This window comes from Barbus barbus (genome assembly GCF_936440315.1).
Source record: "Barbus barbus genome assembly, chromosome: 35".
NCBI lineage: Eukaryota > Metazoa > Chordata > Actinopteri > Cypriniformes > Cyprinidae > Barbus > Barbus barbus.
In genome coordinates, this window is record NC_136763.1 from 21147775 (window position 1) to 21163962 (window position 16188).

The window sequence follows — 16188 nt, forward strand, 5'->3', positions numbered from 1 at the left end:
TAGTCCGACTCTTAATGTCATATGCAGTATAACAATAACTCTGTCCTGCGCTTTACTGAAAATTATTACTCATAGCTATAAAAGACCTCATAAACTTTGCAGCTGCCAGCACACTATCTTTGACTCTTTATAGATTAGTACAAAATGTCTTTGGCGTCTAAGTTTAACTAAGTGTTTAATTAATAGTCATGTAATGTTCCTTAGGGAGGTTTCCCCCAGTTTTAAAGCTAAATTAGCTAACCATTCTAATTAAGTCAGCTAATCAATTTCTCTACAATAATCAATCACTGCATATGGGAAACCTAATGACTTCTGTGATACTAGAAGTAGAATATGGATCTCTGAGCTTGATGTTTTTATTGACAACCTAAAGGAAGTCAAGACCTGGGTTGTAACACCATTGGTTTAATCAATCATAAATAAGACACAGGGTCTCTCTGAATCATATGAGCACCACCATCATGAGGTTAACAAAATAAATACATAAACATATCATAAACACATTTAGGTCGTACCTACTCATTATGTTTTGATATGGTTATGCATCTATGGCCTTATATTGTTACATTCAACTCTATTTTAGTCTATTCAATGACAAAACATTTTTTTTAATGTATATAATACAACGAGACTGAAACGTTATGTAAAACAAAGTACAAGAAGTATCTGACTAATAACACGCATGTTTAGCTTGTACTTCAAACATCCTGAATGTGGTTGACAGCAACAAAAAATAATAACAATGGGAAATGTAGTTTTGTGGCGCACTGTACTGCGCTCCCGCGCGAGCCTAAAAACTACGCTTCCCACAATCCTCCTCGCAGTCCGCGTCTCCTCCTCGACACGGAAGGTGAGTGCATGTGCTTTGTGTGGACGGTGTGAGATGTCATTTGGGTGGTGTGATCACGGTCTCTTTAAATTCGCGTTTAATAATACGCATGTGGTGTTTATGTAAATGTATTGAGGTGATAGATGGTTTATGTCACGAATTATGTCAGCGCGTCAGGCGAATGTAAACATATTACTCTTTATTTTGGGACAGAGTAATGCAAATCAGTTGCATGTGATGCTCGGAAAATATGTCTCGCTCAGCATTATGTGAGGCAGTGAGTTTAATGAAAATAATCTCATGAATTCAGACATGCTATGAGTGAAAAACTTAAATGTTGAAATTATTATTATTTACTATTAAATACGGCCTACTGTCGAAAATATATTTTCTTATCAAACGATTATTCATAATTGTTTTTACTAATATTTATTTTATATTATAATATACCTATATTATTAGTAGTATTATTACTGCTATTAATGTTGTTTTTTATTCCATAGTATTTATAAAAGGCCCCGGTAAATTTTAATCACATTTTTGGTTTGTTTATTTTGTCCCATTATTAAACAGTCACCCCAAAAGCCTTTAATGTTGTGCCTAAGACATTTCCATTTGCTAATACAATAACAAATTAAAGACACTTATTTATATTTTAAATATATAGGTTTATATGTACTTCTTGTACCTTGATTTTACTAGTGCTGTCAAATGATTAATCACCTACAAAATAAGTTTTTGTTTACATAATGTATGTATGTGTACTGTTTTATTTATTATGTATAAACACACACGCATACAGTGTATATTTTGAAAATATGTTAATATTTTTTACAAATTTATATCATTATGTAATATATTTAATATATAAACATAACATATTTTTCATAAATATACACGTGTTTTTTTTATATATATATATATATATATATATATATATATATATATACGTAATAAATAAACACAGTAAACACTTTTTTCTGATCTTTTTTATTATTATTTTATTTAAAAGGCAAACTGTACATGAAATGAAACAAAACAAAACAAAAAATATACATGAATACAAAAACAACAATGGTCTGCATGATTGTACGAGGAGAAAAGAGCAAACAACTGAAGCAGAAACAACAGATTATCAGTTAGGATCAGGGAGAATTACTTTTCACAAGGGATGTACAGGCAATTCTGTCAGCATTATCACCATTTCTGTCTAAAATGGAAATATTTAAATCTCTTCAAACAGTTATCAAAACACCTTTAGTTTAATTGTCAGTCACAGCAAAAGAGACCACCTCTTAATATTTATTATTGAATCTATGAACATCATCCATCCACAAATGAGATTTCTGGATCAAAGCAACGTCAACCTTTTTTCATCGCAGTAGTTGTAAAAGACTTGTACGTTTATGGGGGCCATTTCAACTATTTACATTACAACTTATTATATTAGAATCAGAATCAGAAAGAGCTTTTATTGCCAAGTATGCTTGCGCATACAAGGAATTTGTTTTAGTGTCATAAGCTTCAACTTCAAGCTTCAAAGACAACAACGACACATAGACGATAAAAATAAGATGAGAATACAATAATAATAATAATAATAAAAATACACATATGTAAATATAAATAAACAAAACATTTAAAAAGAAGAAAAAATGATTGCAACAAATGATTGTATATACAGTTGGGCAATAGATGATAATTGTTAATTTCAGTCATTACTATCAAACAAATAAGTGAACTGAACAAATGAGAGAAAGTTATACCACTGCAAATTAATTAACTCAAGTCTGCCTTTAAAACTCATTAGCATAAAGAAAACCCACCCCATAAAACTTTTACAGACTGTGGTAAAAACCCCAGGCTGCCGCCCTCCACTGTCTTAATCAGTGACAGTAACATGGCAGCCAGTACCATTCTTTAGGACACCGCCATTAGCCCTATTATAAGAGAACAGAATAACTTCGAATTCACACAAGTGATAAAGTGGGGTTAAAAATGAGGAAACAAACATAAATAATTGTATCATGTACATTGAAAACTGTACATTAGTGATACCAAGTTTCCTTGCTTACATGAAGAACTGCCAGTAGCTGATTGTCACATGAAGATCTAGATTAGTAAATCAGAAGTGGAGTCACTCTGTATTATCAAACCCTTATGATAATAAGGAGAATGAGGAGCGGGAATGGAGCTCAGGAATTGACACGCTTCATCCGGTGAGTGCATTAGTTTGGTCTCGCCGTGTTTCATGACGATCCTCAGTGTAGCAGTATACTGAAGAAAGGTCTGCAGACCTGCCTCTTTCAATTCCTTCCGTATTGCACTGAAGGAGCTCCGCTTCTTTGCTGTCGAAGGGGAGAAGTCGGGGAAGATGCTTAACATCGCATCACCCGCTTTCACAGGACCGCGGCGTCTCGCTTCATTAAGAATCAAATTCCTGTTGTTGTAGCGTAACAGTTTGAAGAGAAACACTCGTGGTTTGGAGTAATCAGTTGAGGCTCTGGGGCAAACTCGATGTGCGTGTTCGATCTCGATATCTCTGCCCGCAAGTGATGGGATCCAAATCGGGAGTAACCGTTTCAGAAAGCCAATCGGGTCATTCTTCTCGGCCCCTTCAGGTAGTCCCAGCAGGTGGAGATTACTGGGTCTGCTGTGGTCTTGTAAATCAGTCACCTGCTGCTCGAGGGCATCCAGACGTGTTCGTTGATCCCTTTTTTCTGCTCTCTCTGTTCCCTGATTAAAAAGTCAACTTTAGAGCATATATTCTGGATTGTAGTCATGTGAGAGGCGAATTCGGTGCGCATTGCTGCTAATTCAGCCTTCAAAATGTCCTCAAATCGCTTTATAGTGATCGCCATATTGTCTTTAATGTCGGCTAGGCCAAAGACTATAGAAGAGACTAATACTGGGTACACACTAAAAGATTTTTAAAATCTTATAATATCTTCAAAATGTGAGAAACCACAAACATGAGGAGAAAAAAAAAAATCCTAGATTGAACTGTTTTGCTCCTATAGTGTGTGGTGTGCTGCGATGTGACAGACAGCACACCACACACCAACAGATGTTCAACACCAACAGACAGTCCCGACTGGGAACACGGGAAATCTCGCAAAATCTCTGGAGACTTGAGAATAATTAATTAAAAAATATATTTTTTTAATTGCAATTTTAGAACAAATAACATACAAGGGCAATGACATATAAATTATATGAAATACAATAATAAATAAAAGAAAAAAAGGAAAAGCAATAAGAAAATTACATTTCCTTAAACAATTATAAATAATTACAAATTATTGAAAGAATAGATGAAGTCTTTAAAGGCTTTAACGTATGGCAGGAATAAATTGCGATAGTGTCCAAATCCTTTTGTGCTACAAAATGACTGCGTTTGTTATGCTTCTGTCTTCTGTCAGCTTGCTTTCTGATTGGATATTGTGTAGTTTCACGTGATAATCTGCAGATCATACGTGTGTTTGTCCTCGGGGTTCCCCCCACACATCAGGATTTCTGATCGTAAATATTCAACATGTCGATGCTACCGACGTTCTTCCGATTAGATTCAGCCACTCTTAACACACCTCACACCACAGGAAAATCTGATAAGATAATCTTTAGATCCACCAAGTTAATCGGGACATTACCTAGGATTGTCGGAAGGGGAGAAATCGGCCCAAAATCAGCCCGATTATCTTGTGGTGTGTACCCAGCATTAAAGAGACTTTGGCTTGGCTCGGCCCGCTGCGAGTTTCTGACTGTGTGACATCGTGAGACCAACAACAAATGAAAAAACTACCCCAAATGTAAAAAAAAGAAGACAAACAACAGTAAAAGACGGTAATATACACAGAGCTCTGTGTGTATGTGCGACTTGGCTCATGAAAGCGTCACATGATCCCCAATAAACACTCTTATATTATGTAAACAAAAACTTTTATTAATCGTCTGACAGCTCTAGATTTGACTAAATAGGACATGTTCCTGAACAATTTTCCATTCAACCAAAAGGTTTTAAGGTCACGTTTAGGCTTGGTGTTTGTTCCAGCAGTTTTTGACCAATGAATTTCCATGATCCTCCTATATGTAATTACTCAATAATATAATTCAAATTAAAATGAATTTACTAAGGAATCATTCAGACTGATTTGTGAATCAGTCCGAGACACTGTTGGTTGCAAGCAAGTTTTACTTTGCACAAGCAATATTTAGCAGATGACATGTTTTACAGAAGAGCATTAAGGAAAAAATGGCTTCATTACAGGAATTTCCATAAATTTCAACATATTATTAATCATTCTCATTCCAATTGCAATACATTTGCCAGGTTTAAAAAACATTAATTTAAAATTTCCTGCTAAAAATCATCACCCTCATGAATATGATCAGGTTTTAAATCAGGTGGTATATCATTAATTTGCTATTTGTTACCTACTATTGATTGACTGTTAAATGCAATCATGACATGTATATTGTGAAGTGTGCTGTATCATGATGTAGTCAGTGGGACCCAGCCCTACTTTATATGTAAAGCCAAAAAAAAAGGTCTTATTGTGAGTGCAGTTTTCTGGTAAACGGGGCCAAAAGTTCGAGAGTTTAGGTGTGAGATTGGCAGCAGAAGGTGGAACCGGGTGTCCAGCTGCATTTTTCATTAGAGTAACTTGATTAAATGTATTTTAATTACCTCTATCTCAGCGGTGCGGTTGAGAGATGTCACATGGCTCCTCCTTTTTATGTCTGCCATCTGTCTAGACGCCTTGAGAATATAAAGAGAGAAATGGACCCCAAAATCTCTGCCTCTCACCTCATCTAATACTCTCACGCCCACTCATGAGTAGTTCCTCCAGAAACCATTTTTCCAATATTGAGTTTTCTTGCCACGATATGATCCGATCCAGTTGATATCTTGACATCGATAGAAAATATCTGGATATTTCCATCCTGTGGTAACTGTGGCCTTCTTATTTAATGGCAAAACCGAAACCCTTAGAGATCCTTTTCAGCTGAAGATCAGTCTCCACGTCCGGCTCATGCCAATGCAAATGAGTAGATTAAGTGAATAAAGTGGTGAAATGTGGCCTCGGTGCTCTTTGACTCTCTCTCGGAAGTGGTACGTAGAGATTTGCAGATAGATATGTATAATGCAGGAGAGCGGGCATCAATTACGCACCCTTCATTCATGCCACAGCAATACCTAATTGATTTGATTCTGTTTGCTTCATGTATAATTGAATAGGCCCAGATTCTGTGTGTCGCTTTCAGACACTGGATGTTGGTGACGGGTAGGCTTTGCGTGATGCAGCTTTGAGATGGGACAGATTTTTTTCCTTCTCTGTCATGATTGCGTTTGGTCTGTTACTGGTCCAAGTCAAAAGAACCTAAAGAGTCTATGGCCCACTTCACTCCTGGTATTAATCCTGGCATGATTAAAAAAGGCTTTCATAATGTTTGCAATAGAGAGTTATGTGAAATTACAATATACTGTGTGAAAATGGTGTGGTAAAGCCAGATTAAAAAAAATTATTAATTTAATTGCATTATCATCTAATGCAAACACAATGTTAGAGATTTCCTCAGCATTATCCTCCCCTTATTTTACATTATTTAAATAATAGTAGCAATACTAATAGGTAAATTTATCTGGTTGTTCTTTTTAACTTATTGACGTATATTTTTTTCCCAAAAGATATGAAACTATCACGTGTATTCTAGATATTTTCGAAGAACAAAAGAACATGACACATGTGTTTTAAACAATGCATTGGTAACGTATTACAAGTAATGCAAGTTATACTATCAGATTACTTTTTCAAATAACTAGTAAAGTAATGCATTACTTTATGCATTACATTATTTTTTTTAAATAAGTAATGCAAGTTACTTTGTTTAAATTTTTTTTCTTCTTTTTATAAAAAAAAACAAATAAGCCAACCCAGCCCAGGTGACCAAACGTAACGTGAATGCTTTACTTGCATTACTTTCCATAAAGAGTAACTAAGTATGCAATTATTTACTTTGTAAGGAGTAGCGCAATATTGCAATGCATTACTTTTAAAAGTAACTTTCGTCGTCACTCACATGTGTCACTGTAACCTTCCTAACTCGCTGTTTTTGACACGGACTGTTTCCAGAAGTGCACCAAAACAGCTGCGGGTCTCTTTTCTTCACAGCTTTTCCCAAAGTTCCCGCATGTAGCTTTGATTTCAGTTGATAGAGGGTTTCTATGCCCTGACCTTTAAAGGTGAAAGGCCCTGCTCAGTCAGTCTTTCCCCTTTCGGTGGGAGATGCGAATGCTTTGAGGAAAGCAAAAAGAGGAGTGTTTATTATCGATGATAGAACATACACCTCCTTGAAGCTCTCATTCTGTCACAGTGTTCTCGTCAGGGAGGCTTGAGGTTCAAGAGCGCTAGTCTGGATCAGAACGGCTACTCTGACAGCGTGGCCCAGGCCAGAGGATTCATTCTCAGTACAGAGGTCAAAGGTCAGCCTTTCAGAGCAGCGGGGGAGGGCCGCCAGAACTCATACTGGAATATCAACTCCTCTTTGCTTCAGACTGTCCTTACATTTACATGAAGGCGCATGACTTGGGGCATCTTTTTGCATTTCAGGTTCAAAGAGAGTGTAACTGGGGGTTTTGGGGTAGAATGAACGAAGGTGAATGCGGAACTTCATATTGCAAATGAGTGTTGCCTCTGCTCTATAAATTATCCAGTCATCTGGAACTGTTTTTTATTCATTAGTGGTCATTGGTATGGCAAGAATCACTATTAATATTGCTCTTAATTAGGGTTACAGATTTTGAACAGATTTGAAGACAACATAAATGCAGGTTCTGGTGCAAATAGTCATTCCAGTTTTAGTTTAGCGTCAAAATTCTTGTTTTTTTTTTTTATTTTCCTTCTGCTCTCACGACATTAAAAAGACAATAGATGCTATAGGACTGAAAAATAGTGATTTCTTGATTTTATTTGATTTTCATTTTAAAGGGATAGTTCACCCAAAAATGAAAATTACCCCACGATTTACTCAAGTCATCCTAAGTGTATATGACTTCTTTCAGACAAATACAATTGGAGTTAAATTGAAAAATGTTGGACTGGCTCTTCCATGCTTTATAATGGCATTGAATGGTGGCCAAGATTTTGAAGCAAAATAAAGTGCATAAATCCATCATAAAAAGTGCTCCATATGGTGCCGGGGGGTTAATATAGGCCTTCTGAAGTGAATCAATGTGTTTGTGTAAGAAAAATATTCATATTTAAAACTTTATCAACCGTAATCTTTGTGAGTGGCATTCCAGCGGATGACGTATAGGACAAAGTCGTAGCCTAAGCAGAATCCTTTGTTTACAGCAACGGAAAACCAGTCTCCTCGTGGCTTAAATCGAAATTCTATTACACATTCATTATATTTTGATTTGTTCTTCAATATTTAATGCATGTTTGGATAAATGTCATGAAACAAGTTAATACATCCACTGTTTAACACTATTCTAATATTTGTCTTTCAATAACAAACAGTAGAAGAAACAGTTATATAATTGAAAAGTTATTAAAATATATTTTTTTATTATAGATCTTTTTTTATTATAAAAATGCTTTTTGTGCTGTTTAAAATGTTTGTTTTACAAGGAATTTTTCTTGAAAAGTTGAAATGTAGGCTATTGTACCTATATATTGCTATATATAATCATGTTTTCTTTAGTAGCAAGTGTCTTGCAATTTATGGTGTTTCTTTTCCAGTGCTTGAGCTATTAACTACAAACTAACAGTAAATCACTCACACTTAACCAACCCACATTTAATAACCCCTACAATAATGAATAGAAGAATATTATTAATAATCTGGAATTAATTGCATTTTTTTTCTCCCCGACAATGCATTTGACTTGTTGTGCAAATTAGTTTCAAGCAAAGACTGAGATGTCAGTTATCAGCATGGTGATTAAATGTACTATTAAAATATATTGATTTTATTTTATTGTTCGAGAGCCATGTCTTTAGTTTAACACACATTCTTTTTTTTTTTTTTTTAATCAGTCAACATGCAAAACCAATTTTACTTTCATACTTTCAAGTTTAGTTTTTATTCAAGATTTGCATGATATTCAATGAGAAAAACATGACGAATGGGACTTGATTTTAACCATCAAGAAATGATTGGATTATGGATGGTCTTGTTATTACAATTCTGGCTTATTCTGATTAGCCCAGAATCATTTGCATGCTATTTCAACATTTTATGCTATTTTGTCTGAAAAGATAAAAAAAAGAAGAAATTCCAGGAATAACAATAATGTACAGTATATAAAATGGATAAACATTTTTTTTTTAGATTTACTAAAGATGAACAGTGTATTTAAAGGACAGCAAAATGAATTTAAAGGTAAATATAGGCAGAAATCAGCTTGCACAATTAAATATCTAATATCCAATACAGATCACTTTAAAAAACGTCTGATTAAATCGTATAGCTTTTATGGTAGACATTATGCATTCCTAGATTGTTGAATTTTGATGCAATATTTTGATGATTTATGAGCAAAATGGGTCATTTCTGATTTCATGTTCTTGCCTTTAATGTACTGTAGTGTGCTGGTCAATCTGTCAATAGCTCTTTGTGTTTGTTGTTGTGTGATGCCAATCCCAGCATGAGGCTAAGTGGATGGCGGTGACTGTGGCAAAGCTAAAAAGACAACCAGCTCCATCTTTGTTGAAGTGTTCCCGTAGATCTCCTTTAATCCTGCTAAATACAAAGAGCTCCCTTCCTAAATCATGTCAACACATGGACAACTCTGGTTTCCTCAAGTCAATAGCAGATATATGTGTTGCCGGTTATATGTTGGCAGAGAGAGCTGCAGATGAATAGCATTGTCAATCTGATGGTCATGGTGAAAGGGATTACAGAGTCTTGAGGGACTAGTGGACTACAGGAAAATGATGGAAGTCCACAATCTTTGCTTGTGCTTTAGCCAGCGGACATGAAGAAACCAGCCAATCCGTTAAACCGCACATAACTCCAGTGTATTTTTATACAACGTCTGAAATATCATTACATCTCCAAATGTGAAACAACCTGGGTATATTTCTAGAGCTGTGACTTCCTGACCTCTTTCATTGTATCTGTTCATTGCATCATTTTTGTGTTGTCCCTTGAGTTGTGCCTGATCTTTGGGTTTCATCAGAATATTTCATTCTTAGACATGTTATGTGACTCTGGGGGAAGGGCAGTTTTGTTCTACACTTATTCACTGGTTTTTCTTTGTTCTCTATATAGCATAACTATTTTAGTCACTTGAAATGATTGCAGATATGACCTTGGTTGGGGAACAAAGACAAGACTTAAAATGTTAATGAAATTATGGGATAAAAGGAATATTTCTAAATTAGGAATATGATAAGCATTTCTTTTCTTTGTTACAGTTGCAGGTACAGTTTTTAAACCCATGGATTTCTCAATAGAAAATAAGTGCCCATAATAAAGGAAGAAATAATGGTAACACTTAGGAACATATAGGAACCAATTCTCACTAATAAGTAGTTGCTTATATGCATGCCTGTTATTAACATATTGGCTGTTTATTAGTACTTATAAAGCACATATTCTGCATGACCATATTCTACATCCCTAATACCTAAACTAACAACTACCTTATTAACAATAAATAAGAAACAAATTAGGAGTTTATTGAGGCAAAAGTCATAGTAAAAGGGGTCATCGGATGCAAAATTCACTTTACAAGTTATTTGAACATAAATGTGTGTTGGATGTGTGTGTACACATCCATCCTATAATGATAAAAATTCAGTTTCCTATTTAAAAATCCCCTTTCTCAAATCAGGCTGATCTGAGATTCCTGTCAGAATGATGTAGTTCTGCACAGGCCGCTCCCACGATAGTTGATTGACAAGACCGTCTTACCTTAGACCCGCCCTGAGTGAGCTGTCATCAGTCCGCCATTGTGTTGACTCCGGTCGACTAGATGTCTCAGATTAAGCGATTGAAGTGTTTTGTTTTTGGATGTAGTAATGCACATAGAAGTCGTCATTTACTCCCGACACACTCAAAAAAATTACTCTTTGAATGAACATAAAAAAATCATGGAAAGGATTTCCACATGATTAACTTGCTTTATTTCAGCATTATGCAATTCTGTTATTCCAATTTAATGTACTTACGTTGGGTCAACTTAATTTATTAAGTTTGATTCAACTTATTTACTATGGTTGGGCACAGCTTAATTTAATAGTGTCAGCCCAACTAATTAGCAATGTTTTGGACCAACTAATTTATTTAAGTTAGCCTAACAAAAGTGCTTAATGCTGAAAGAAAGCCATTTAATCACATGGAAATCCTTTCCATGATTTAATTACATTACTTCAAAGAATAGCGTTTGAGTTGAATAAATTAAAACCTTTTTAACAAACTCTAATGGTGGAAACAACACACAACAAATGAGAAAAGGTGCAATCAAATTGTATTTCCAAAATTATAATGCACATTGTTTTACACAGTTGAGTTGCTTGTTGATAACACAAGGAAATATATCTCAAGTTTGTTATGAGAATACAGGGAAATGGGCCCTCTCACTCGCATCCCACTTAATCTACTCTTAACATTTGCACTTTGTACATCTTGCACCTGTGGTTTTATGTGATGGTGAACTCACACAGAAGTTAATAAAAAATATTTACCAAAGTTAGAACATGTTTTGTATAAATATATATTTAAATTTTTTACATTGAAACGTAGGGACATTTTTTAAACAAGTTTCAACAATGTCTACAGCATGGTTGGCATCAAGGGTAAAAACAAGACAAATGGAGATCTTACAATAAAGTTTAACTCCCGAAATTTGTAAATGTTTAAACTTAAAAAAAATTAAACATAGCTTAGTCTTAAAGGGATAGGCCGAACTATCCCTTTAATTTTTTATGAGAAACTGAAAAAATTATTCAGCATACAGCTTTCCTTAAGTGCCAATAGACTGGACCTTGCATCAGAGAGAACATTTTTTTATAAAAACAGAGCACAAAAAACCCCCAGATGAACTGAACACTGATATACAGGTCCTTTTCAAAAAATTAGCATATTGTGATAAAGTTCATTATTTTCTGTAATGTACTGATAAACATTAGACTTTCATATATTTTAGATTCATTACAACACAACTGAAGTAGTTCAAGCCTTTTATTGTTTTAATATTGATGATTTTGGCATACAGCTCATGGAAACCCAAAATTCCTATCCCAAAAAATTAGCATATTTCATCCGACCAATAAAAGAAAAGTGTTTTTAATACAAAAAAAGTCAACCTTCAACTAATTATGTTCAGTTATGCACTCAATACTTGGTCGGGAATCCTTTTGCAGAAATGACTGCTTCAATGCGGCGTGGCATGGAGGCAATCAGCCTGTGACACTGCTGAGGTGTTATGGAGGCCCAGGATGCTTCGATAGCGGCCTTAAGCTCATCCAGAGTGTTGGGTCTTGCGTCTCTCAACTTTCTCTTCACAATATCCCACAGATTCTCTATGGGGTTCAGGTCAGGAGAGTTGGCAGGCCAATTGAGCACAGTAATACCATGGTCAGTAAACCATTTACCAGTGGTTTTGGCACTGTGAGCAGGTGCCAGGTCGTGCTGAAAAATGAAATCTTCATCTCCATAAAGCTTTTCAGCAGATGGAAGCATGAAGTGCTCCAAAATCTCCTGATAGCTAGCTGCATTGACCCTGCCCTTGATAAAACACAGTGGACCAACACCAGCATCACTGACTGTGGGTACTTGACACTGGACTTCAGGCATTTTGGCATTTCCCTCTCCCCAGTCTTCCTCCAGACTCTGGCACCTTGATTTCCGAATGACATGCAAAATTTGCTTTCATCCGAAAAAAGTACTTTGGACCACTGAGCAACAGTCCAGTGCTGCTTCTCTGTAGCCCAGGTCAGGCACTTCTGCCGCTGTTTCTGGTTCAAAAGTGGCTTGACCTGGGGAATGCGGCACCTGTAGCCCATTTCCTGCACACGCCTGTACACGGTGGCTCTGGATGTTTCTACTCCAGACTCAGTCCACTGCTTCCGCAGGTCCCCCAAGGTCTGGAATCGGTCCTTCTCCACAATCTTCCTCAGGCTCCGGTCACCTCTTCTCGTTGTGCTGCGATTTCTGCCACACTTTTTCCTTCCCACAGACTTCCCACTGAGGTGCCTTGATACAGCACTCTGGGAACAGCCTATTCGTTCAGAAACTTCTTTCTGTGTCTTACCCTCTTGCTTGAGGGTGTCAATGATGGCCTTCTGGACAGCAGTCAGGTCGGCAGTCTTACCCATGATTGCGGTTTTGAGTAATGAACCAGGCTGAGAGTTTTTAAAAGCCTCAGGAATCTTTTGCAGGTGTTTAGAGTTAATTAGTTGATTCAGATGATTAGGTTAATAGCTCGTTTAGAGAACCTTTTCATGATATGCTAATTTTTTGAGATAGGAATTTGGGGTTTTCATGAGCTGTATGCCAAAATCATCAATATTAAAACAATAAAAGGCTTGAACTACTTCAGTTGTGTTGTAATGAATCTAAAATATATGAAAGTCTAATGTTTATCAGTACATTACAGAAAATAATGAACTTTATCACAATATGCTAATTTTTTGAAAAGGACCTGTACTGGGAAATGGGGCCCTGCCTTTATACTCACATTCCCCTTCAAGATTTGCACTTACACCTGTAGTTTAATGTGCTGGAGTACCTAAACAACAAAACAGAAGGTACAAGTTTTCTGGTGTAGCTTTTGCTATGGCGATGTTTCTTAACGGGAAAGCAGTGTTTTGAGAACTTGTCCTTTGTTGGATAGTTTGTTTCCATCCAATTCCTATAATGATCTTCTGCAGAACCTCAAAAGTGTACTTGAGCTCCTGGGGGTAGCTCAGGTTTAGCGCGTAGACAAGCCCCAGCAACATCACCACAGCAAAAGCTACATTGCCCAACTCACTCATCACTTCCACCCCCTCCAGGACAATACCAACATCCGCGGGGTCATCGCCAGGCTCTGCGCCTTCTTGTCGAATGACAAAGATTCCAAATACTGTCTCCGCTATGGCCATTTGAGTGTTTTCATCGACATCCTGTGACAAAAAATAAAATGAACAAGGACAAAGATTTTTTTACTGATGTGCATTACATGCATATTTATAACACACAATCTTTACAGTATTACTGTAAAACAGCTATCACTAACTTGATCCATATTCATAATAATGCAAATGTAATCAAATAACCAATTGACATTAAAATTGTTTAGCTGAGTCGGTGAAATACTTCAACTAAGCCATACCAAGGGCCTGTCATTTGTAATCATGAGTTCAGTGTTAGTTATTCCATTCGAATAAAGGTATATTGTCTTATTAAAGGGAAAAAAAAGTATGGGGTGTGTGTGTGTGTGTGTTATTGTCTGAGAGAAAGACAAGGAGAGAGGCTCCCAAACCGGCCCGGTTATTTCCAAAAAGATCAGTAATAAGTTACTTTACCGCAAACAGACATTTGATACACTGTTTTTGTTCATGTATAGAAGAATTACATGATGAAAAAAAACAGGCCAAATAATTTGTATGTGGTAGTGAGTTTTTATTTAAAGGATAATTCTGGTATTTAGCACTTTGAGTCTCTTTTCTGGTTTATGGATGAACTAGAGTAGTGGACACAGAAATGTTGACGATGGGTCCTGTCTCGACTATTTCACTCGTTTAGATTCGCCTTTGACCGCTTCAGAGTGGCTGGCTACCGGCATTCACAAACATGTCCTTAAAACAACCCTTAACGTTCGTGTTCAAAACTGTGCAACTCACCGAGTGGTTAGTGGTGTTCGTTGATGATTAAAAACAAATAGCGTAGCGAAATGCAGTTTGTGTCGTGTTTTATTTGGCATTTTGTAAAATCCCATTGATTTCTGTTGGAGGACTCAGTGCTCGTTGATATTACTGCGCTTCAGACTCAAATATCGAGCGGAAGTTTATACGCAGTTGTGAGGTATCTGAAAAAATAGTTCCACTATAGCAAATAACACGGATTGAAATCATACATTGCGCCGATATATTTGTTTTTAATCATCAACGAACACCACTAGCCACTCAGTGAGTTGCACAGTTTTGAACACGAACGTTAAGGGTTGTTTTAAGGACATGTTTGTGAATGCTCGTAGCCAGCCACTCTGAAGCGGTCAAAGGCGAATCTAAACGAGTGAAATAGTCGAGACAGGACCCATCGTGAACATTTCTGTGTCCACTACTCTAGTTCATCCATAAACCAGAAAAGAGACTCAAAGTGCAAAATACCGGAATTATCCTTTAACTGCGAGCCAACTATCGTCACGTATGTAAGCATGAACGTGCCAGCATGACATTAACGGCCTGAGTACAAAAATAACAAACAAGCATGACCAAATATTGCTGAAAATGATGGACAGTCTTATACACATCGTTTTGTAGATGGATGAAAACAGATTTTATCTTACCTTTTCCAAATGAACTCCAGGCACGCCAGGCAAGTTCTTCATGTGATAATCTCGTTATTTTCCTAAGCACGCGGTTTGTCATCTCGCGTGATCTCGCTAATCCATTTTCGGTGCAAGATCAGTCTGACTATATTGAATCACGTTATCTCAACATGACTGAATTTAACAAATGTTAATTTGTTGAATTTCATGCTTATCCTACATTATTTTATCACGTTCACCTTTGAAACATGAAATAATTTTGTTAAAATTACACGTTACGCTTGTTTTAATGTAATAACCAGCTAATTTCCTTTTTTTGAGTGCATCTGAGCCACTGAAGACGCAGAGGATTAATGTTACTTTCATTTTTGAAAGGAATGCGATGATCCCCAATCTGCCTAAATGCGTTTGTTTGTGCGAATCATTCGTGATCCAGCTTCATCTACAGAAGAAGTGAGTATAAGGTGTTTTTAATGAATCTTTGCAAATCGCCTTTCCTATTAATGTGCTAGTTAGCCAGTTTCAGCAAAGCAACATGGACTAGAAAGGCTTGATGAAAACAGCTGATTTTGACAGGGGAGAACAGGTGTTTTTTTATTTTTTTTATAATTTTAGTAATTTTAACCAAAGTATGTTATAGACTTTTCAGTAACACTTTAGAATACCGCTCCATCATTAATGAATAACTACACAAGAACACATGAGTAACTAAATATTAGCACTCTAATAACTACTAGTAACTAACAAGAAACTCTGATTAATGAATTAGTAAGTAATAGTGCTTAGTTGAATGCGGTAGTTCACTATTAGATGATCAGTAACTATTATTTTTTCATACCTTCCTAAGAATTACTAAGAACTACTGTACACAGGT

The 16188-nt window shown here is 36.2% G+C and overlaps 1 protein-coding gene across 1 annotated transcript in view; it reads left to right on the plus strand.

Annotated features, from left to right (window-relative positions):
• Window positions 1-817: 817 nt before the first annotated feature.
• Window positions 818-16188, plus strand: part of fhit (fragile histidine triad diadenosine triphosphatase) — a 328845-nt gene continuing 313474 nt past the window's right edge. The window contains exon 1 of the mRNA XM_079393098.1: window positions 818-850. The gene's annotated coding sequence lies outside the window, so the exon portion shown is untranslated. The remainder of the gene's footprint in view (window positions 851-16188) is intronic.